This window comes from Apium graveolens, chromosome 3 (assembly GCF_009905375.1).
Source record: "Apium graveolens cultivar Ventura chromosome 3, ASM990537v1, whole genome shotgun sequence".
NCBI classification, from domain to species: Eukaryota; Viridiplantae; Streptophyta; class Magnoliopsida; order Apiales; family Apiaceae; genus Apium; species Apium graveolens.
In genome coordinates, this window is record NC_133649.1 from 231,560,275 (window position 1) to 231,583,614 (window position 23,340).

The 23,340-nt window shown below is 35.5% G+C and overlaps 1 long non-coding RNA gene across 1 annotated transcript; it reads right to left on the minus strand.

The window, feature by feature from the left end:
- Nucleotides 1–699: 699 nt before the first annotated feature.
- On the minus strand, nucleotides 700–20,981 carry LOC141711281 (uncharacterized). Its single transcript, XR_012571286.1, has 3 exons — nucleotides 20,837–20,981; nucleotides 10,884–10,941; nucleotides 700–743 (listed from the first exon to the last, which is right to left on the minus strand). It is a non-coding gene; the product is annotated as an uncharacterized LOC141711281 (long non-coding RNA).
- Nucleotides 20,982–23,340: the final 2,359 nt, after the last annotated feature.

Genomic DNA, 23,340 nt, shown 5'->3' on the forward strand with positions numbered 1-23,340 from the left:
TACTTATACGAAAGTAATATCTTTATTTGAATAATCAAAAATAAGTTTGATTATCGACACCTTATTCTTTAATAAATTAAAGAATATATCTCAGCAAATAATCGGAGTCATAGATCCTCAAATGAATATTCAAATAATATTCAATAAATAAAATAAGCTGAGTCATAATACCTCGAATGAATATTATAAATAATATTCATTAAATAAAATAAAGGAGTCATACATCCTCAAATGAATATTCAAATAATATTCAATAAATAATGTAAAGGAGTCATACGCCTTCGAATAATATTTGAAATAATATTCAATAATAAAATAAAGTTAAAGTTATCGAATAAACCTTATTCGATTAATAGTTTTAAAAACTATATCCATATATATATATATAAATAAATATATATATATATATATATATATACTCGGGAACATCGACTCCCGGTTCAGAAATATGTTCACCTTTTATCCCCTATACTAAGGGTATACGCAACTACTTGCTTATTTCTAGCATAGGTATTATGCAACTATAAGCATTGAAATCAACAGATAGATAACCAGATTACGAAACAGACATGCATATATACCATATTAGCATGCTCCAATATATCGCAAAATTTGCTAATAACAATCATGCAATATCACAAGATAATGCATATACATATATTTACATCACAACAACAGTATAACGGGTAGAAAACTTGCCTGAGCGACTGGGGTTACGAATGGCTCGGGACGAGTCTGGTAACCTATAAACAACAAGTAAGTTGGAATTAAACCAAAATCACTTGTAAATCTATACTTTAACTAACTTAGACTCTAACGCTTGTTTTGCGCTCACTGATTCGCTTAAGCCACTCGGGTACCCTCGGCTCCACCATTTTTAATAATTTAACCTTTACGAGTTTTAAAGCGATTCCTTCGCGAGTGTCTTACCAACTGCCTAACACACTTACCATAAATGTTTCATACATTAATTAACCCTTTTTGGTCTTTAATCTATGTTTCAAAGTAAGGCGAGGGAAAAAGTTTCGTTCGCGAAACGCCGTTACTTGAAACGGTCGTTTCTCCTAAACCGTGCATCGGAATCGAACGAACTACATATCAAAACGAAGCTCGTAACATGAGCTATCTAATCATGGCAGTGGTCATAATCTAGCAGGGGGTTCTCGGGTCCTAATGTTATGCACAAAAACAGTCTAAAGAAAATCGGACGTTACGACGGCTATGTTTACGCGTTTTCCCAATTTTAAACCATTCAATACCAACCACAAATCAACCCCAAATCAATCATACAACCAATATCCCTCCAAACCACATAATAACAGCCCCAACAAATCCACATTAACCATTTATACCTATTCCTCACATGAACTAAAAGCTTTACTTAGGTTCTTTAACTAATTACCAAGATTTACAACTCCAACAATGCAACAAAACCAACTAATCTCTACAAACTCAACCAAACTTCAACCAATCAAGCATCATGCTTCACATATGCTATATCAAACACATTCAATACTAATTACTCAAGACTAAAGCTAGGGTTTGTAGTTTATACCTTCCTTGGAGAGTGGAGAGTCAAGAGAATGGCTTGGAATCACCTTTAAAGCCCTTATCCAAGCTTAATCTAAACAAAACTTCAAGAACACAAATTTTAGTTCTTGAAAACACTATTCACCATCTTCTTTCATGATTTATAGAAAAAGATTGGCTTGGAATTAGGAGCTTAAACTTATAGGAAGTATGTAACTATCCATGGGGAAGCTTAGATAATTACCTTGCTAAATAGTAAGTGGAGGAGCTTGGACTTCCATTTTTTAAGAAAAAACCCGAGAGCTTGAAGAAGAAGAAGAGATATTTTTGTGTTTTGCTTGGTGAAATGAAATGATTTGCTTGGTTGGTTGATTTTTGTTGTTTGCTTTAGTGAATTACCTAGTTGCCCTTGGTTTTTGTGTGGTTAAAAAGTCACCACATCTCCTTCCTTCCTTGTCATGCCTATGTCATCCTCATGATGTCATTCTCCCTTCCTTGTCCTCTTTCTATTGGTTGGATGACATCATTCCCACTAATCCCTTTGATTAACTTCCTAATCGTTTGCCTAATGACCGCTGATCTGTTATACGGTTCGCTTAACTTTCGTTTTCGTTTATCGTTTGAGGGATCATACCCGGGATCTTATTACTTAGGTTCCCTTAACCTTTCTCAATATATTATATCCCTTTTATGATCCTCTCCTATAATCCTTTTATTTAAATCCTTTTTATCCTGTTACCTTATACTTAATTCTCTCCGTATCTTGTGGATTTCCGGGAAAAACCAAAGTGTTCGGAATTGGATTCTGACGATCTTTACATACACTTATATACTTCATAGAGTACTAATAATATCCCATAAGATCAATATCAGAACCCCTACATAGCGTGGCATGAAAAGTTTTCTCGTTCAGCAAAAACACTATTCATAAGGGTTTCAAAATTTCTCAAAAAAATTGGGGTTATTACAACTTACGTGCTATGTGATTTACGTGATTACTTGAGTTCTATTTGTTAGATATTTTATATACGAGTCAGATAGAATCGTACGGGTAGATGATAAGGGCTACGTGGTCTCAGTGTGAGATACGCTTATGATGTAAGTCAACTAAACGAGTATCTTTCTTTAATAGATTCAACATCAACAAGGCGGATCAAGCCAGAGATAGAGAACTGTGAGCTACCCGGAGCAGAGCGTGTACCAGGCAAGTTTTTCCCCTATTCTAAGTTCAGAATAGTGAATTGCTTTCAAATTTCCATGGCAGCTATACCCTGATAACTCTTGTTCACAAACACTGATACACAATTATTGTTCCTTTATTCATATTTCATTTCGATTCCTGATTTCTCCTAATTCATTGAATCCTCTATTCATATTCCAATAGTTATAAACACATATACATATACTCTGAGATATTCCGATGTTGGGATACATCAAAACCATACTGATTATTTCGGATGCTGATCTATGGACTAGATGGTTACGATGCGGACCGGGTATGAACCGGACCCTTGATTATTAGCCCATAGTGCATGGGTACCTTATATGTTGGTGGGTCTATGTAGTTGGGTATAAATCCGTGTTATATCATGACTGATTAGCAGGTTATAATGCATATGTTGGTTTTTGTGTCCAGTCTAATTCATTTGGTACTCGCCGATAGTGGCCTTCATTATTCCCTGCAGAAAAATGTGATTACACGAGAAATCAGATTACCGGTTCATTTAACGTTCTATCTTTACACTATATATATATATGTTACAGGCTTGTTGAGCAATTATGGCTCACCCCTATTATTGTTATTCACATTGTTTTTCAGTTAAGGCCGAGAATGAAACCCATCTCTACTCAAGTAGTTAAGAAGCAGATCAGACGGCGGGACCCTTTGGCACCAAGGGTGCTAATTCCAATTCCAGAAGAGAGTTTTGAGATGCCCGAGCAGGTGTAGCAGGAACAGACGTAGATGTTGTTTGAATAAATGAAACTTAGTTTAAAATTTGTGTAGATAACTGGTTTGTAATAAAGAAGACTTGTAAGACTGATTTTTTGGGTGTTTGTAATAAAGATAGTAAGTTGTTCTTGATTTCACACCTTGACCTTAAAAAATCCTGAGTAGTAATATCAAGGGGTAATTATATATTTGTATAATTATTGTACAGGTTTAATAATGTAATTAGTGGTAGTAATACCCCAGACCTATACCCCAGATTTGGAGGGTGTTACATTATGATAATTGTTGTTCACCAATCATGGGAACCTCCATTTGAATTGAAGAGGATTTGATCAGGTTACTGTCATGTACCATGATCTCAAACCTTGTTCCTTTTTCCAAGAACGAACACTTAAATGTGTTTATTGAAAGCTTTCACAAGGTCTTTAATAAAAAATGATGAAACCCCTGTGTCTCTGTTAGTATCATTAAGATCTACCTCAACATGTAGTCTCTAACCAACTTAATGTTGTTTCTGAGTGGTGAGCATAATTTCAAGAACTATGTCACTTGATTTTGGCAATATTTGAGAAATGGATATAAGTGTTTCAGTTGTAAGAAGAAATTCGAGATATAAGATTTATGATTTTGAGATTGAGTGTGGACAACTTTCTTGGTGAGAAAAAGAAAGTTTCAAAGAATTTTGATAGCACATAACACTCAAAGATTGTAATTCTCATGAGATTAGAATTAAATCTTTCATAAATTTCTTTTGTTACATTAGTTTCATCCTGTAATGTGCGCAATCTATACTGTAGTGAACATACGAACTCAAACAGAGATTAGTTTCTCACATGCACTATTGAAAAATGTCTGAAATTAAGCATGTCGTACTAATTTGAATATTAACAGTCACAAGTATTCAAGCACAAACAAGACAGTAAACATTCATTCACTTTAAGGAATCAAAGAAGGCAAAAGATATTTTCATTAATATTTTAGAAGAAAAGTACAAGATTAATAGAATTTTAAACATAAAACCCTAAAACAATCTAACTACTCGGACTTCTTCTTGTCATCCTCTAGCTTCTTCATCACCTTACGATGGAAGATGTGTGACATGGAACTTGCAAGAGAAATTATATTCTCTTGCAATGCCAACTATTAATTTCGAATAAATTCAAAATAATCAATAAAATATAATAGTCAATCATGGTTTGACCATTATCAGTATTTTAATCACTAGTATCAGGATTTATCAGTCAACACTTGTTTGACCAATATCAGAATTTAACAACTATTGTCAGGATCTATTAGTCAAAGCAAGTTTAACTAATAACAGAGCATATACGCATAATCAGTAGTTCTAACATGCAGCTTTCAGCTAGGAGTCATATAAGTTATGCATGTTATCATGGCATCAGAATTTAACACAATGATCAGTATCTAACAATTAGTGACACATAATAAGATACCAGGATTCAAATATCAACAGTTATTTCTTAATTATCAGAGTTTGAGAAATGTCTTGATATCATTCCCAATTCATTCACCAATATTGTGAAAGTAGCTTCACAGAGAGGCTTGGTGAATATATCTGCTATATGCTGATCTGTTGGAACAAAGACCAATTCCACTGTATTTGCTTCCATATGTTCCCTTATGAAATGGTACCTGATGCTGATGTGTTTAGTCATTGAATGCTACACTAGGTTTCCTGTCATTGCAATAGCACTTTGGTTATCACAATATACAGGAGTAGCATAATTATCTAACTCATTATCCATTAGCTGATTCTTCATCCATAGAATCTGAGCACAATAGCTTCCTACATCAATATATTCAGCTTCTGCAGTTGATTCTTACAGTAATATATTCCTACAGCAATATATTCAGCTTCTGCACTTTGGTTATCACAATATACAGGAGTAGCATAATTATCTAACTCATTATCCATTAGCTGATTCTTCATCCATAGAATCTGAGCACAATAGCTTCCTACAACAATATATTCAGCTTCTGCAGTTGATGTGGAAATTGACTTTTGTTTCTTGATATACCAAGAAAACAATCTGCCACCAAGAAATTGGCAGCTTCCAGAAGTGCTTTTCCTGGCTATTTTGCATCCTGCAAAATCAGCATCTGAATATCCAATTAGCTTAAAATATGAATCTCTAGGATACCATAATCCCAGATTCATGGTGCCTTTGAGATACTTAAAAATTCTTTTCACAACTAATAGATGAGTTTCTCTTGGATAAGCTTGGAACCTTGCACAGAGACAGGTAGCATTCATGATATCATGTCTACTAGCATTTAAATATAGGAGTGAGCCAATCATACCTCTGTAGTTAGTTATATATACTAAAAACTAGTATTTAAATCTAACTTGGTTGCAGTGACCATGGGAGTTGATGCAGTTGAGCAGTCTTGCTTTCCAAATCTTTTGAGCAAATTTCTGGTATATTTTTTATTGATTTATAAAGATCCCTTCATCATTCTGTTTAACTTGTAACCCCAGAAAGTAACTCAATTCTCCCATCATACTGATTTGATACTTAGACTGTATTAGCTTTGCAAATCTCTCACAAAGTTTATCATTAGTAGATCCAAAAATGATATCATCAACATATATATGTACTAATAACAAGTCCTTACCATGGTATTTATAAAATAGGGTTTTGTCAATTGTACCTCTTGTGAACCCACTTTCTAACAAAAATAGAGCAAGTGTTTCATACGAGGCCCTTGGAGTTTGCTTCTATCCATAGAGTGCTTTATCCAGTAACTAGACATGATCTGGATACTCTTGATCAATGAACCCTGGAGGCTGTTCAATATAAACTTCCTCTTCAAGTTCTCCATTTAAAAATACACTCTTTACATCCATTTGAAACACTTTAAACTTCTTGTGAGCAACAAAGGCTAGAAAAATTCTTATTGCCTCAAGTCTTGCAACTGCAGCAAAAGTTTCATCATAATCAATGCCTTCTTGCTGTGAATAGCCCTTTGCAACCAGTCTAACTTTGTTTCTTGTAACAATGCCCTCACTGTCAGTTTTGTTTCTTAACACCCACTTTGTGCCAACTCCAAATCTGTTCTTTGGTCTTGGCATAAGAGTCCAGACTTTGTTCCTTTCAAATTCATTAAGCTCTTCTTGCATTGTTGTAACCCAGTCAGCATCTTGAAGAGCTTCTTCCACCTTCTTGGGTTCAGTTTGAGATAGAAAAGAATGGTAGAGAATTCATTTTGAGTGGCTTTTCTAGTTCTTACACCACTGTCAGGGTTTCCAATGATTAAGTCAGGTGTGTGTGATTTAGAAAATTTTTATGCAGATGGAAGTTGACTCCTTGAAGAAGAACCTCCCCCTTGATCCATGAACTCTCTGTTATTTCTTTGACTAGTACCATTATCATTTCTTGATGCTCTCCCTGAATCAGTGTTACCGTTGTTATCAGTATTTGACTCATCAGAGTTTAAAGAATGAGAGTATGATGATCTATGTACTGATCTCTCTTGAGTTAAATCACTTGTAGAAGTCTCTGGATTTGAATCATGTTACTCCCCCTCAACATAGGCTCAGAAGAATGTCCACTGCGATGTGGATCATCAGATCTTTGAGTGATATCAGGATTTACTATCTCAGGATCAGGATTTAATTATGTGATGTGATGTGATTATAATTATGTGACTAAGTGATGAATATTTGTCTTATCTGTATACTAGAATTTAGGAGCGTGGATAAAAACGTTCCAATTTAAAGAGTCAGCTTAAAAGATAAGTTGTGGTGTCGGGCCGTCAGGTAGAACGGAACCCGTCCTAATATGGAGTCAAAGAATATAAAATGTTAATTATGTGATCGAATGAAATGAATAAGTAAATAAAGTATTTCGTCCTAAGTGATGTGTTGATTGGTAAAGATATTGAGAAGCGTAATTGGATAAAGATTAAAGAGGGATAAATTATATGATCAGACCTGAGTTGTTATGTGACTGTATATATGTGATTGCTTGACTGTATGCATGACTGTGTGATCTGTGTCAATTTTGTGAATTTTAAAGGAATTACGTGATTTAAATAAAGGTTTAATTTACCTTCGCGCATTTTTATAAAATCATTCGTGTAACACCCCCAAATCCGGGGTCGGGGATCCGGGTTGTCATGAGTTCCATTTCTCTTAATAACACCCAATCTTAATAATTAATCAACTACTCTGTACTGTGACCCCACAATAAACACACACACCACAAGTTATAGTCTCAGAGATGAACATCCAAAAATAATCACAAGTCATTTTATTCCACAATTATCTGCCAATACACCTTAAAAGGTTTTCTGAATAAATTTACATTTTCTTTGCCATTATTATAATTCATAAATATACATAAATCTGGTACATCGAAAGTTGAAAGCCTAGCCTATTGGTAGTTCCTACCTCAGCTACAGCGACATCAACGCCTATAGGAAACTGCGGAACGTTTCCTATCCGCTCGCCAATCGGGAGCTTGGTCATGTTCATCTTTTCTATCTGTTGTTGTGTGATGAAAGAAGAAAGGAAGGGTGAGCAGCAAGCCCACCAAAATAATATGTATAATGATTAACAATATATGAGCCTTCTCATAGTACTCATGAAAGTCTTGGTCAAAAGAAATGAACCAAGTTGATATCTTAATGCGATGAAGTCGCAAAATATTCAGTATATATATACATATATACTTTTCAAAATATTGGAAGTCCTCTTCCATGCATAATACACACAGAGTTCCAGTGTATAACTGTATAAAAATATCGTTGCAAGGTGATCTCATATATCTAACCTTGTCTCAACGTTTTTCTGAAAATCTTTGTCATGCATAAGATAATCATTTACTAGATATAAGTTTAAAAGATGAAGTTACAAGATACTCCAATATACTTATATCTTTTCCAAATACTACTTGAACTACCACCGTTCAAGTTATAATTAGTTTCAAAAGTTCATCATATAGATGAGACTACAAGACCAGATTTGAATAGATTAAATCTTTAAAATATCATCAAAATAAAATGAAGTTACGAGATACTCCATTTGATGCAAACATCATTTTGAAAACTTGACTCTGCCAACACTCAACAATCGCCCAACCGTAGCCTTTCTATCGAAGTGCTCTGTGTAGTGTTGCAGAAATATCCAATTGGATGATGAACTCATTACGGGAGTTTGCCGCGCCAGGAAGACCACTTACGATGATCAGTCTTAGTAGTGCAACCCCACCATTTTCTACATGTAGAGGAGAACCTGTCGGATTTACTTGTCAACCGAACACTGAACTCCTAAGGAATGGACCGCCTTAGCGGAACTTCCAGGCCATTTGGGCCAATATAATAAGGCTGGGCCGACGCCACTTGACCACTTACGCCACTCCTAGTTCAGATGAAATCCATGACTCTGAAACGTAAAGCTCGTTCCCCCTTTCCCCAAGTAGAAACTTGTTGATACGGCTCCACCAAGAAGTCGTATCTAGTTGGAAAGGAAAACTCACCGATATTTCCCAGGCGATGCCTGTTAATGGATTAACTTGTTCCAAGAATTTTACTTCCCGAGTGTTGGGTAAGTAATCAATTCATTTATCAAAACAGCAACCTTGTTGCGAATATAAAACAGACCACAGAGCCAGATCCCTCAGGTTTTGAGCGAGTATTTAAATCCCCTTCGAAAGGAGGATCTTAAATATAAAAATGAGTTTTGGGATCCGCTCTAACTTTTAAAAATCATTTTGAAGACTCGCAAAACATTTTTAAGAATGTTTGGAGTGATGCTGATTTAACAAAATAAATCAGTCCCAATATATTAGAAAATATCTTAATATTATTATTTAAATAATATTCCCATAAAGAATAATCTTTATAAAAATAATTGAAGTAGAAGTTTTAAAACTTATACTTGAAATGAATATTAAATAACCAAAGATATACCTATACGAAAGTACTATCTTTATTTGAATAATCAAAAGTGAGTTTGATTATCGACACCTTATTCTTTAATAAAATAAAGAATATATCTCAGCAAATAATCGGAGTCATAGATCCTCAAATGAATATTCAAATAATATTCAATAAATAAAATAAGCTGAGTCATAAGCCCTCGAATGAATATTCGAAATAATATTCAATAATAAAATAAAGGAGTCATAAGTCCTCGGATGAATATTCGAAATAATATTCAATAATAAAATAAAGGAGTCATAAGTCCTCGGATGAATATTCGAAATAATATTCAATAATAAAATAAAGTTATCGAATAAACCTTATTCGATTAATAGTTTTGAAAACTATAACCATATATATATATATATAAAATCTACTCGGGATCCTCGACTCCCGGTTTTAGAAAATGTTTTCACCTTTGGGTCCCTATACTAAGGGTATATGCAAATTACCGCTATTCTTTAGCATATGTATTATCAACTGAACCAACAGATATATATATGGCAAGAATACGAAACAGGCATGCATATATATACCATATCAGCATGCTTCAATATATCGCAAAATTTGCTAATTAACCAACATGCATCTATCACAAGATAATGCATATACATATATACATCACAACAACAGTATAACGGGTAGAAAACTTGCCTGAGTGCTCCCGGATAGACTTAAGCTTAGAGTGGGTCCGATAACCTATGAACAACAACATAAGTCGAAATTAAACCCCGGTCGCTTAAGAAACTAGACTTTAACCATTTAGAGTCCTAACGTTCGCTTTCGCGCTTAACGGTTTACTTAAGTCGCTCGAGTATCCTCGGTTCCACCATTTTTAATAAATTAACCATTAAGGGTTTTAAGGCAATTCTTTCGCGAATGTATTACCAACTGACTAATACACTTTACATAATTGATTCCTACTCCAATTAGTCCTTTAAGGTCTTTAACCAAGGTTTCAAAGTAAGGCGAGGGGTAATGGTTCGTTCGCGAAACGTCGTTATTTAAAACGGCCGTTTCTCCTAAACCGTACATCGGAATCAAACGAACCACATATCAAAACGAAGCTCGTAACATGAACTATCTAAAAATGGCAATGGTCAAAACCTAGCAGGGAGTTCTCGGGTCCTAATGTTATGAACAAAAGCAGTCTAAAGTAAATCGGACATTACGACGGCTATGTTTACGCGATTTCCCAAATTTTTACCATTCCAAATCATATCAATCCAACTACCAATCAAAAACAACTCAAGATACAAATTAATGCTACTGATTTCAGTCATAATAAGCTCAAGGATCTCAATCCAATCATATATTATAACATCTCCAAATTCAACTAACCTACTTAACAATTAAGCTCGAATCATGCTTATCATTCAAATTACTACTCATCCATCCAAACCATCTCAAAACTTCAACATTCAAACTTATTACTAAAGGGTGTGAAGATTTACACCTTCCTTGGGAGGTGTTAAGTTGCTAGGAAGCCTTAGGGAGCCTCCTACAAACTTGATCTTTCCAAAGAAATCAAGAACACAAAGTTAGGCTTTGAAGTTTCTAAAAGTCCGATTTAAAAAACTGTAAAAATGAGGGTCTTACCATGCTTATTTGGAAGAGACTTGTGAACAAGAGTTGTAGGACATCTCAATACCTTTCCAACTAGCTATAGAACACAATATTTGAGTGAGTATTGAAGGAGATATGGTAGTTTGAATTTGCTGGGTTTGTTTTAGCCGAGAGCTTTCTTCTTGAATTGGGAAAGTCAACTTCTAATTTTTGTGTTTTATGATATTTGCTTGGTTGCTTCTCCTTTTTGCCTTGGAAAATGTTTTAGCTTTTTACCATGGTAAATTTTACATGGCCCAAAATCAACCAACAAAACAAAACCCCTTGTCATGCTTATGTCATGCTATGATGTCATCTTTTCCTCTTTGTCCTCTTCTCATTGGTTGGGTGACATCATCCTCTCTAATCCCTTTGATTAACTTCCTAATTGTTTGCCTAATGACCGCTGATCTGTTATACGGTTCGCTTAACTTTCGTTTTCATTTATCGTTTGAGGGATCATACCCGGGATCTTATTACTTAGGTTCCCTTAACCTTTCTCAATATATTATATTCCTTTTATGATCCTCTCTTAATATCCTTTAATTTAAATCCTTTTTATCCTGTTACCTTATACTCAATTCTTTCCGTATCTAGTGGATTTCCGGGAAAAATCAAAGTGTTCGGAATTGGATTCTGACGATCTTTACATACACTTATATACCACATAGAGTACTAATAATATCCCAGAAGATCAATAACAGAACCCCTACATAGTGTGGCATGAAAAGTTTTCTCATTCAGCATCATCTGCAAAATCACTATTCATAAGGGTTTCAAAAATTTCCAAAAATTGGGGTTATTACAGTCTCCCCTCCTTAAAAGGATTCCGTCCCGGAATCAGATAGAAAATGAATAGGGATACTCTCTTAGCATTGCACTTTCTAACTCTCGAGTAAATTTTCCCACATTGTGGTTCTTCCATCAAACTCTGAATAGTTTGATAACCCTTCTCCTAAGCACTTGTTCCTTTTCACTCTATAACCCTTCCTGGTTGCTCCATATAGGTTACGTCGGGTTGCATGTCTATGCGCTCATATGCCCCTATTTTTCTGGCATCTGAATTACACTTCCTTAACATTGATACGTGAAACACGTTACGACCTGCTACATGTTCGGGGTTAGGGCTAGCTCATATGTTATCCTCCCAATACGTCTTAATATATCCAAGGGTCCAACAATTCGTGGACTTAGCTTTCATTTCTTTCCGAACCTCATCTTTCCTTTCCAAGGAAATACCTATAACAACACTAGGTCCCCTGTTTCCTATTCTTTGTCCTTTCGTGTCAAATCGACATATTTATCATGTCCATCTTGGGCTACTACCAGCCGTCCTCCGATTAGATCTATCATATCCTTGGTCCTTTGGGCCACTACTGGTCTGAGCATCTTGCGCTCTGCAACTTCATCCTAACATAGGGGAGATCGACATTGTCTTCCCTCAAGGATCTCATAAGGCGACATCTCAATAACGACATATGATCTATTGTGGTAAGATAACTTAATCCGCGTTAATTGATCATTCCAAATTCTTTCAAGTCTATTGCACCGGCTCTCATCATAGCTTCTAGCATTATAGCTTTTGCTTCTCAATACCCATTCTTTTCCAGTTCGTAATCGCTACTACCTTCCGTTCCTAATATTATACTGGTTATACTTTTGCTAGTTAGCGTTCTAAACCTTTTAATAACCACGTCAACCTTAGTATCACGAATGTGTTTCCATTCCGAATACCACCATAACTTTACTACTCCTTTTTCAGCTGCTTCTATCTTCGAAAGCTTAATCCTTCATATAGAAGTAAAAAAATTTATTGAGAGATCACTATGATCATGAACACTTGTTATATCGCATAGTTAGTACAGAAGGTGGCCAGCCTTTAGTACTTGACAAGCAATTAAACAATAGCTGGTATCCTACTCGGCTTCTATCACACAGATAGATAGTCATTCGGCAATACCTCCCCTTCTAGAAGGGTTGTTCTTCTCAGTTTATATGAAATGAAAAGAAGAGAAAAGAACGAACTGAAGAGAATTATATATACGAAGAAAAAAAAAATTGCCATAAAATATCTGGCTTGGAATCTACCTCTGAACTATAGAGGTCTGTCATAGGAGAACAAAACATATATGTATTTATATCAACATCGAGTATTATAGCATCGTATTTCACATGCCTAAATATTTTCGCCATTCCGTCCATCATTCTATGGACCCATGCTCTTCCTCGAGCTTATACACAATCACCTTTGAAACTCCCTCGATATCGAAACTCGAATCTAGGATCTCATTCTAGACATCATCGTTACTAGAATTCTATGCTTGCACCGCAACCTTCCTCATATAGTAATACGACTCTCTTTTCATAAGAGGGAATAAATATTCAATAGGTAGATACTCTACTAATTAGTCCATCAATGATAACTTATACACTACCACGACCCGATTAGTGGTACTCAATCTCAACATCCATTCCAATACAACTCTCACGGTTGTAATCAGCTCATTACTCGCAGAATCATTGCTGCACTACTATGGTCCACTACTGACCTACTGTCGTCATTCATTTTCCATGAAATCTTAATATCTAATCATACGGAGTCCATACATGTCGTATAAAATTCTTCTAAGGAGGTAACATAATCACCATTCAAGATTCATGAAGAACACTCCTGATCCTGACATACATACATGACATGAAGCAGATAAAATTGCAGAAGAGTTTCAATCAAAGCAACGATAGCAGGTTAATACCATTCTTAATCGTATGCCTTAAATAGAAGACTTAACTCAAGGGTTCGTCTAGTCCTTTTTGAAACATGGTCCTGGCTTATCTCAAGATAGTATCTTCTGAGATAGATAGCCCGCTCATGGCGATTACACGAATTAAACCTTTACCAACTACTATTACGGTTGGGTATTGCACAGTCATCAGAAGGAATGTCAATCTTCCAAACCATAATACAACCTTCATAGCTTTAACCATTATCACAGTATACTTTTGGCACAAGCGCCTATAATTATCCTCTTACCTTTAAAGTGTCGGTCACCTCTTTGGCCTTTCCTGATAGTAAAATTTCCTTACAGTCAATGTCATTTTAACCACCTCTAAATAATTTTCCACCTCATTTCAATCACAGCTTATGTGAAGATGTTTTCCTTAAAGTCTGATGAGTAAAATAAAAAAATTATCACCATTTTTCCATAAGTTATTGCCTCAGCCTTTAGAGGTTAATCACTGTCATGACTGACTTTTAATCATACTTAGAACATCTTTTTATCTTAAATCCTAATTGCCCTGAATAATTTCGACCATTACTGGTTCGATCCATACTTTCTCGTGGTTTAACACGTGCCCCACTTGGCATCATTATAATTACATCATATTTCCTTTAACAACATTTCTATTCTTGAGAATTTTGAATATTACCTTTCTCCTTGTAAAACCTCTAAGGTTATCCTTGAATCGTTCCTCCTGTATTCCCTAGATACAGGGCATATCAAGATACCATTTATTAATACCAGAATCATTGTCTATATACTTCTGGAAAAAAAAAAATTCTCCACTGATTCTTAAAGGTTGTTATTACCTTAATCCTTTCCAATTCATACTGTCAAAACTCATACTATCCCTATTAAGGGTGAAATGCCAACCTTTAGGCATTCCCCTAGGATTCATTTTAAGTTACCGATGTTCTATCCTTAATTCCACCTTTAAAAAGGTACATACATCCTTCCATGGATAAATCAAGTCATATATCCCTGATGAGGGTGTCTTATTCAATCATTCCCACCTCGATAGTATATGCCTAATTTTACAATAACATCTGTATTCAAAATGAGGTCAATCAATATGGCCTCCAAAAGATAACAACGGTTATCCGGTTTTCTTGCCTAATTTGGTAACGATAACAAGGATGTTCTGGAAGATATTGGTCGTGTTCAACGTGAACCTCTTCTTAATAATTCCTTATATACTTTTGTTGTTTATCTCAACAGTCGCCTCAATGTTGGGATATCTTTCATACCTGGCGTCTCCCTTTCTGGGTATCAAGCCACCGATCTTAATTTTCCTAATTTCTTACTTCCTTGTCTCCTCAGTCTATCCGCGTCTCATTATTTATCCTTCGAATTATCTCAAGGTTTCCTCGAATCCTCCCAACTCACAAGGGATAAAATATATGTATCTCTTATGCCCTCAACCATCAATTTTAACTCATGGTGAATCACCCTCATCCTGACGAATGCATACTTTTCTATTTCTATTGCTACGAGTCTTTAGGGTTTCCTCATACCCAACTCCCTTATCATACCTCAAACTCTATTGCCTTTATATTCCTTTCCACTTCAGTTTCTTTTTATTTTCCTTTCTCTTATCATTATTTCTTGAACCAACACAACATAAGCATTGATTTCAAACATCCCGTCATTCTGGATTCGTGTCCTTAGAACGAATCTTGACAACTTTTACAACTTAAATTCACAATTCATCATACTCGTCTGCCTTTGTTCTGACTCTAAAGCTTTTACACTATCTCCATAACCTTGGGATTACTTTCCCGAAAACAATTGACTGAACTTAAATCAGTTTATTATAATCTCTTGCTTCGTGCCTTCCTTGGCCTTTCACCAGCGGGTGATCTCTCTCTTAGGAGGGTAAGTGACAAAAACAGTCTTTTGTGATTCGTCAATCATTCAGAATCTCAAATGATTCCTCTATTTCCTTTATCCAGGCTCTTGCCTCGGCTGGGTCAGCTCGTTCCTTGGAACTCTGAGAGCTTAGCGACTTAAAGGTCCTGAAAGAATTTCCCACTACATTGTTTCCCTCAAGGTGGTGGTTGGGAATAAAGTATAAGTTCTGTTTAGACAGGTCCATGAATTTCCGTATAGGAGTACCGTAACGGGTCTCCTTTCCTTACTCGACTTTCTGTTTCCTTAGTATGAAATGTTTCATCCTTCTCCCATACTTGGGGCTATCTTATACGTTAAAAATCCTTGTTTTCCACTTCATTATGTGATGGGCTCCTTCTTTCTTAATGGCAACCTCCCTGACTATCACATTCAGGGTTTGCCCTAAATCTTATTCCTTGAACTATGACTTTCATCTAAGATCTCATCTTTAAGCTCTTGAACATTTGGAACCCAAATTCTGTAGGAATACCTCATTATTCCTTTATCATCTTTCTCGGTATTAATCTTGTATCTAATTGTTGGCTCTCTGCCTTCATTCATCACTTTTTTTTTCGGCACAATATGTTCTTTTCCAATAATTCGGGCTGTATTGCAATCTCAAACAGCTTTTCGGTACCGGCTCCGGTTACCTTCACTTCTATTTCCATTTTCTCAAAATCTCTTATAAACTCTCCCAAAGACATTATCATCTTGAGTCTCTCCTTTTTACTAAGGGCATCAGCCACCACATTGGCTTTCCCCGAATGATAAAGAATCTCATAATTGTAATCCTTGATTAGCTCTAACCACCTTCTCTGGCGCATGTTGAGCTCTTTCTACGCAAAAAAAATGTACTAGAGCTCCTATGGTTTGTGTAAATCTCGCACTTCTATCCATACCAGTAGTACCTCCAATATTTAGGGCAAAACTATTGCCACGAGCCCAAGCTCATGGGTGAGGGTATCGAATTTTATATTCCCTTAATTGTCTTGACGCGGACGCGATTATCTTGCTGTGCTGTATAAGAAGCACCCTAATTCCTTATGCGAAGCGTCACTTACAAATCACAAAATCTTCTTTTCCATCCGGCAATGCCATCATAGGGGCTGTCACCAATCTTTGCTTCAGTTCTTAAAAGCTGTTCTCGCATTTCTCTGTCCATTCAAACTTCTCAGTCTTACGAGTAAGCCGCGTTAAAGGGGCTACTATCTTTACAAACTTGAACGAACCTCCGGTAGTGATCGACCAATCCTACTTCTGGTAGTCGCTCTAACCATGGTTATCAATTCCACAGTGGTCCTTTATTCATTCTTGTCAGGATCCTCCACGTGATCCTCCTCAGCAACAATCCCTTCTAGGACAGCATCCTCAACCGCTACATCCTCAATATGAACATCATCTGGTCCTGCGTTAGGACGCTCTATCAGATCCATAATCTGATCTCCAATAAGTAATAAAACATCATCGCGTTGTTGCTCCTCAACCTCAGGGTTCGGAGTCCCGCTACCATATACGATAACGAACTACGCTTCTATCACGATATTTATAAGGATTCCCGTAAGGGTTTTAACTGTCAGTACTACGTTAGGTAGTCCGACTATGAACTTGGCAAGAGTTCTTATTATCTTAGTTATTATCTTAACGTCACATCATCTCTGAGGTTTATAACGCTTAGCTCTGATACCACTTCTGTATCACCCCCAAATCCGGGGTCGGGGATCCGGGTTGTCACGAGTTCCATTTCCCTTAATAACACCCAATCTTAATAATTAATCAACTACTCTGTACTGTGACCCCACAATAAACACACACACCACAAGTTATAGTCTCAGAGATGAACATCCAAAAATAATCACAAGTCATTTTATTCCACAATTATCTGCCAATACACCTTAAAAGGTTTTCTGAATAAATTTACATTTTCTTTGCCATTATTACAATTCATAAATATACATAAATCTGGTACATTGAAAGTTGAAAGCCTAGCCTATTGGTAGTTCCTACCTCACCTACAGCGACATCAACGCCTATAGGAAACTGCGTAACGTTTCCTATCCGCTCGCCAATCGAGAGCTTGGTCCTGTTCATCTTTTCTATCTGTTGTCGTGTGATGAAAAGAAGAAAGCAAGGGTGAGCAGCAAGCCCACCAAAATAATATGTATAATGATTAACAATATATGAGCCTTCTCATAGTACTCATGAAAGTCTTGGTCAAAAGAAATGAACCAAGTTGATATCTTAATGCGATGAAGTCGCAAAATATTTAGTATATATATACATATATACTTTTCAAAATATTGGAAGTCCTCTTCCATGCATAATACACACAGAGTTCCAGTGTATAACTGTATAAAAATATCGTTGCAAGGTGATCTCATATATCTAACCTTGTCTCAACATTTTTCTGAAAATCTTTGTCATGCATAAGAAAATCATTTACTAGATACAAGTTTAAAAGATGAAGTTACAAGATACTCCAATATACTTATATCTTTTCCAAATACTACTTGAACTACCACCGTTCAAGTTATAATTAGTTTCAAAAGTTCATCACATAGATGAGACTACAAGACCAGATTTGAATAGATTAAATGTTTAAAATATCATCAAAATAAAATGAAGTTACGAGATACTCCATTTGATGCAAACATCATTTTGAAAACTTGACTCTGCCAACACTCAACAATCGCCCAACCGTAGCCTTTCTATCGAAGTGCTCTGGGTAGTGTTGCAGAAATATCCAATTGGATGATGAACTCATTACGGGAGTTTTCCGCGCCAGGAAGACCACTTACGATGATCAGTCGTAGTAGTGCAACCCCACCATTTTCTACATGTAGAGGAGAACCTGTCGGATTTACTTGTCAACCGAACACTGAACTCCTAAGGAATGGACCGCCTTAGCGGAACTTCCAGGCCATTTGGGCCAATATAATAAGGCTGGGCCGGCGCTACTCGACCACTTACGCCACTCCTAGTTCAGATGAAATCCATGACTCTCAAACGTAAAGCTCGTTCCCCCTTTCCCCAAGTAGAAACTTGTTGATACGGCTCCACCAAGAAGTCGTATCTAGTTGGAAAGGAAAACTCACCGATATTTCCCAGGCGATGCCTGTTAATGGATTAACTTGTTCCAAGAATTTTACTTCCCGAGTGTTGGGTAAGTAATCATTTCATTTATCAAAACAGCAACCTTGTTGCGAATATAAAACAGACCACAGAGCCGGATCCCTCAGGTTTTGAGCGAGTATTTAAATCCCCTTCGAAAGGAGGATCTTAAATATAAAAATGAGTTTTGGGATCCGCTCTAACTTTTAAAAATCATTTTGAAGACTCGCAAAACATTTTTAAGAATGTTTGGAGTGATGCTGATTTAACAAAATAAATCAGTCCCAATATATTAGAAAATATCTGAATATTATTATTTAAATAATATTCCCATAAAGAATAATCTTTATAAAAATAATTGAAGTAGAAGTTTTAAAACTTATACTTGAAATGAATATTAAATAACCAAAGATATACCTATACGAAAGTACTATCTTTATTTGAATAATCAAAAGTGAGTTTCATTATCGACACCTTATTCTTTAATAAAATAAAGAATATATCTCAGCAAATAATCAGAGTCATAGATCCTCAAATGAATATTCAAATAATATTCAATAAATAAAATAAGCTGAGTCATAAGCCCTCGAATGAATATTCGAAATAATATTCAATAATAAAATAAAGGAGTCATAAGTCCTCAGATGAATATTCGAAATAATATTCAATAATAAAATAAAGGAGTCATAAGTCCTCGGATGAATATTCGAAATAATATTCAATAATAAAATAAAGTTATCGAATAAACCTTATTCGATTAATAGTTTTGAAAACTATAACCATATATATATATATAAAATCTACTCGGGATCCTCGACTCCCGGTTTTAGAAAATGTTTTCACCTTTGGGTCCCTATACTAAGGGTATATGCAAATTACCGCTATTCTCTAGCATAGGTATTATCAACTGAACCAACAGATATATATATGGCAAGAATATGAAACAGGCATGCATATATATACCATATCAGCATGCTTCAATATATCGCAAAATTTGCTAATTAACCAACATGCATCTATCACAAGATAATGCATATACATATATACATCACAACAACAGTATAACGGGTAGAAAACTTGCCTGAGTGCTCCCGGATAGACTTAAGCTTAGAGTGGGTCCGATAACCTATGAACAACAACATAAGTCGAAATTAAACCCCGGTCGCTTAAGAAACTAGACTTTAACCATTTAGAGTCCTAACGTTCGCTTTCGTGCTTAACGGTTTACTTAAGTCGCTCGAGTATACTCGGCTCCATCATTTTTAATAAATTAACCATTAAGGGTTTTAAGGCGATTCTTTTGCGAGTATATTACCAACTGTCTAATACACTTTACATAATTGATTCCTACTCCAATTAGTCCTTTAAGGTCTTTAACCAAGGTTTCAAAGTAAGGCGAGGGGTAATGGTTCGTTCGCGAAACGTCGTTACTTAAAACGGCCGTTTCTCCTAAACCATACATCGGAATCAAACGAACCACATATCAAAATGAAGCTCGTAACATGAACTATCTAAACATGGCAATGGTCAAAACCTAGCAGGGAGTTCTGGGGTCCTAATGTTATGAACAAAAGCAGTCTAAAGTAAATCGGACATTACGACGGCTATATTTACGCGATTTCCCAAATTTTTACCATTCCAAATCATATCAATCCAACTACCAATCAACAACAACTCAAGATACACATCAATGCTACTGATTTCAGTCATAATAAGCTCAAGGATCTCAATCCAATCATATATTATAACATCTCCAAATTCAACTAAACTACTTAACAATTAAGCTCGAATCATGCTTATCATTCAAATTACTACTCATCCATCCAAACCATCTCAAAACTTCAACATTCAAAATTATTACTAAAGGGTGTGAAGATTTATACCTTCCTTGGGAGGTGTTAAGTTGCTAGGAAGCCTTAGAGAGCCTCCTACAAGCTTGATCTTTCCAAAGAAATCAAGAACACAAAGTTAGGCTTTGAAGTTTCTAAAAGTCCGATTTAAAGAACTGTAAAAATGAGGATCTTACCATGCTTATTTGGAAGAGACTTGTGAACAAGAGTTGTAGGACATCTCAATACCTTTCCAACGAGCTATAGAACACAACATTTGAGTGAGTATTGAAGGAGATATGGCAGTTTGAAGTTGCTGGGTTTGTTTTAGCCGAGAGCTTTCTTCTTGAAATGGGAAAGTCAACTTCTAATTTTTGTGTTTTATGATATTTGCTTGGTTGCTTCTCCTTTTTTCCTTGGAAAATGTTTTAGCTTTTTACCATGATAAATTTTACATGGTCCAAAATCAACCAACAAAACAAAACCCCTTGTCATGCTTATGTCATGCTATGATGTCATCTTTCCCTCTTTGTCCTCTTCTCATTGGTTGGGTGACATCGTCCTCTCTAATCCCTTTGATTAACTTCCTAATTGTTTGCCTAATGACCGCTGATCTGTTATACGGTTCGCTTAACTTTCGTTTTCGTTTATCGTTTGAGGGATCATACCCGGGATCTTATTACTTAGGTTCCCTTAACCTTTCTCAATATATTATATTCCTTTTATGATCCTCTCTTAATATCCTTTAATTTAAATCCTTTTTATCCTGTTACCTTATACTCAATTCTTTCCGTATCTAGTGAATTTCCGGGAAAAATCAAAGTGTTCGGAATTGGATTTTGACGATCTTTACATACACTTATATACCACATGGAGTACTAATAATATCCCAGAAGATCAATAACAGAACCCCTACATAGTGTGGCATGAAAAGTTTTCTCATTCAGCATCATCTGCAAAATCACTATTCATAAGGGTTTCAAAAATTTCCAAAAATTGGGGTTATTACAATTCGAGTAAAATAAAAACATGGGATTTGTTCTGTTATCTTCGTAATGGTCCTAGAGACTTTTTAAAAATGATGAGTGAATTTAATTGTTGGTCTTTGCATTTTTAAATTGATTTTATGTGGAAAATGTATTTGTTAAAGCAAGTTTGCGAAATTCATATAAAATCAACCGTTCGCTCAAAAATTCATTATGAGTAATGATTGGAAAGCTAATTTCGAGATCTACGTGTTAAAGATTTTTATTCAAGGCAATTTCATCTTTCTGAGAGAAGCATTTGCAGATTAACTCTATTTTCTTTTAAGGATAAAAAGAGAATCAAATTAAACAATAACTTAATTACCATATTACCCTCCCTTGCTAATATAAAATCACCCCACCTTCTTCTCTTTTCTTTTTCTTCCCGAGCCCTTCTCTTCCTTCTCTCTTTTCTTTCTCTCTTTTCTCTCATTTCTTTCTCTCTCTCTCTCTCTCTCGGATTTCTCTCTCCCTCTCGGTACTTTCTCTCTCTTCACTCTCTCTCACTTGTTCTTCACTCATTTTCGGGTATAAAACCCTGATTGTGTGAGGAATAGAGATATCCACTTGTATTCATGCATGTAACTATTTTTAAGTTTTTGGGAGAGATCAAAGTTGAGTTTGGTGGTTTTTGAGTTCGGCTTTCATGAAAACAAAAAGGGGTTTGTGTTTTGAATAAGGATGTGTGTTTGCATGTGTGTCTTACTTGTGTAAATGGGTGGTTGATGGTTGGAAACCCCCGAATGGGGGCACCACCGAGATGCCACCGCCACCGGTGATGAACTCCGGTGAACCGGTGGTGAGCTATAATGTTAAAAACTGAGCTCTAGAACCTTAAAATCAAATATTTGTGTTTGTATGTGGTGTTTTGATTAAAAGGCTGAATGGCCCTTACTATTTTAAGAAATCAAGTTGATTGTATTGAAATGCATGAGTTATTGATTTGATGTTGAAATATAGGTTGATTTGTGATTTAAAGACTAAGGATATCAATTTGCATGTTTTGTTTTTGAAAAACCCGAATGGTCTTGATCTTTAAAGTTGTTGATTGAGTTAACTTGTTTAAAATAATTTGGATTGGTTAATGAATTAAAAAGGAATGAAATTGTTGTTGCATGCTAAATATAGGTTTGGATTTTGTGTTAATAAGAAAGGAAATTGATTTTTTTGTGAGATAATCTTGGTAAACACTAAGTTTGTATGGCCTAAAAGTGATTGCATGCTAGTTTTAAAGATGATCAAGATATGCATGTCATTGATTTGTCCTTGAGATGTAAATTTGAGTTTTTGCCGATAGGAATTGAGTTAAAAGGGACTAATTTGATGGATAAATGGATGCATGTTGTGATTTAGGTGAAATTCGATTGTGTTGAGAAACTTAGTTGGCTTACTTGATGAAAATGAAGTGTTTGCATGCGAGCATGTATGTATGATTTGGTTCGAATTATTGTTGATATAAGAGATGTTAGATTATGCTATGATTAAGGATGCATGGTGTAATTTTGAGAGTTTTGATTGTATACATATAATTATGGTTCGAATTTTTATGATTAAAAGAAAGGAGAATGATTCTTTAATAGTTTTGAATGAGTTGTGTGTGTGTGTGAATTAAAGTGAGTATTTGGTTAATTTTGTGTGATAAGGCCGAATAGGCCATAGGGATTAAAAGTCAAAAA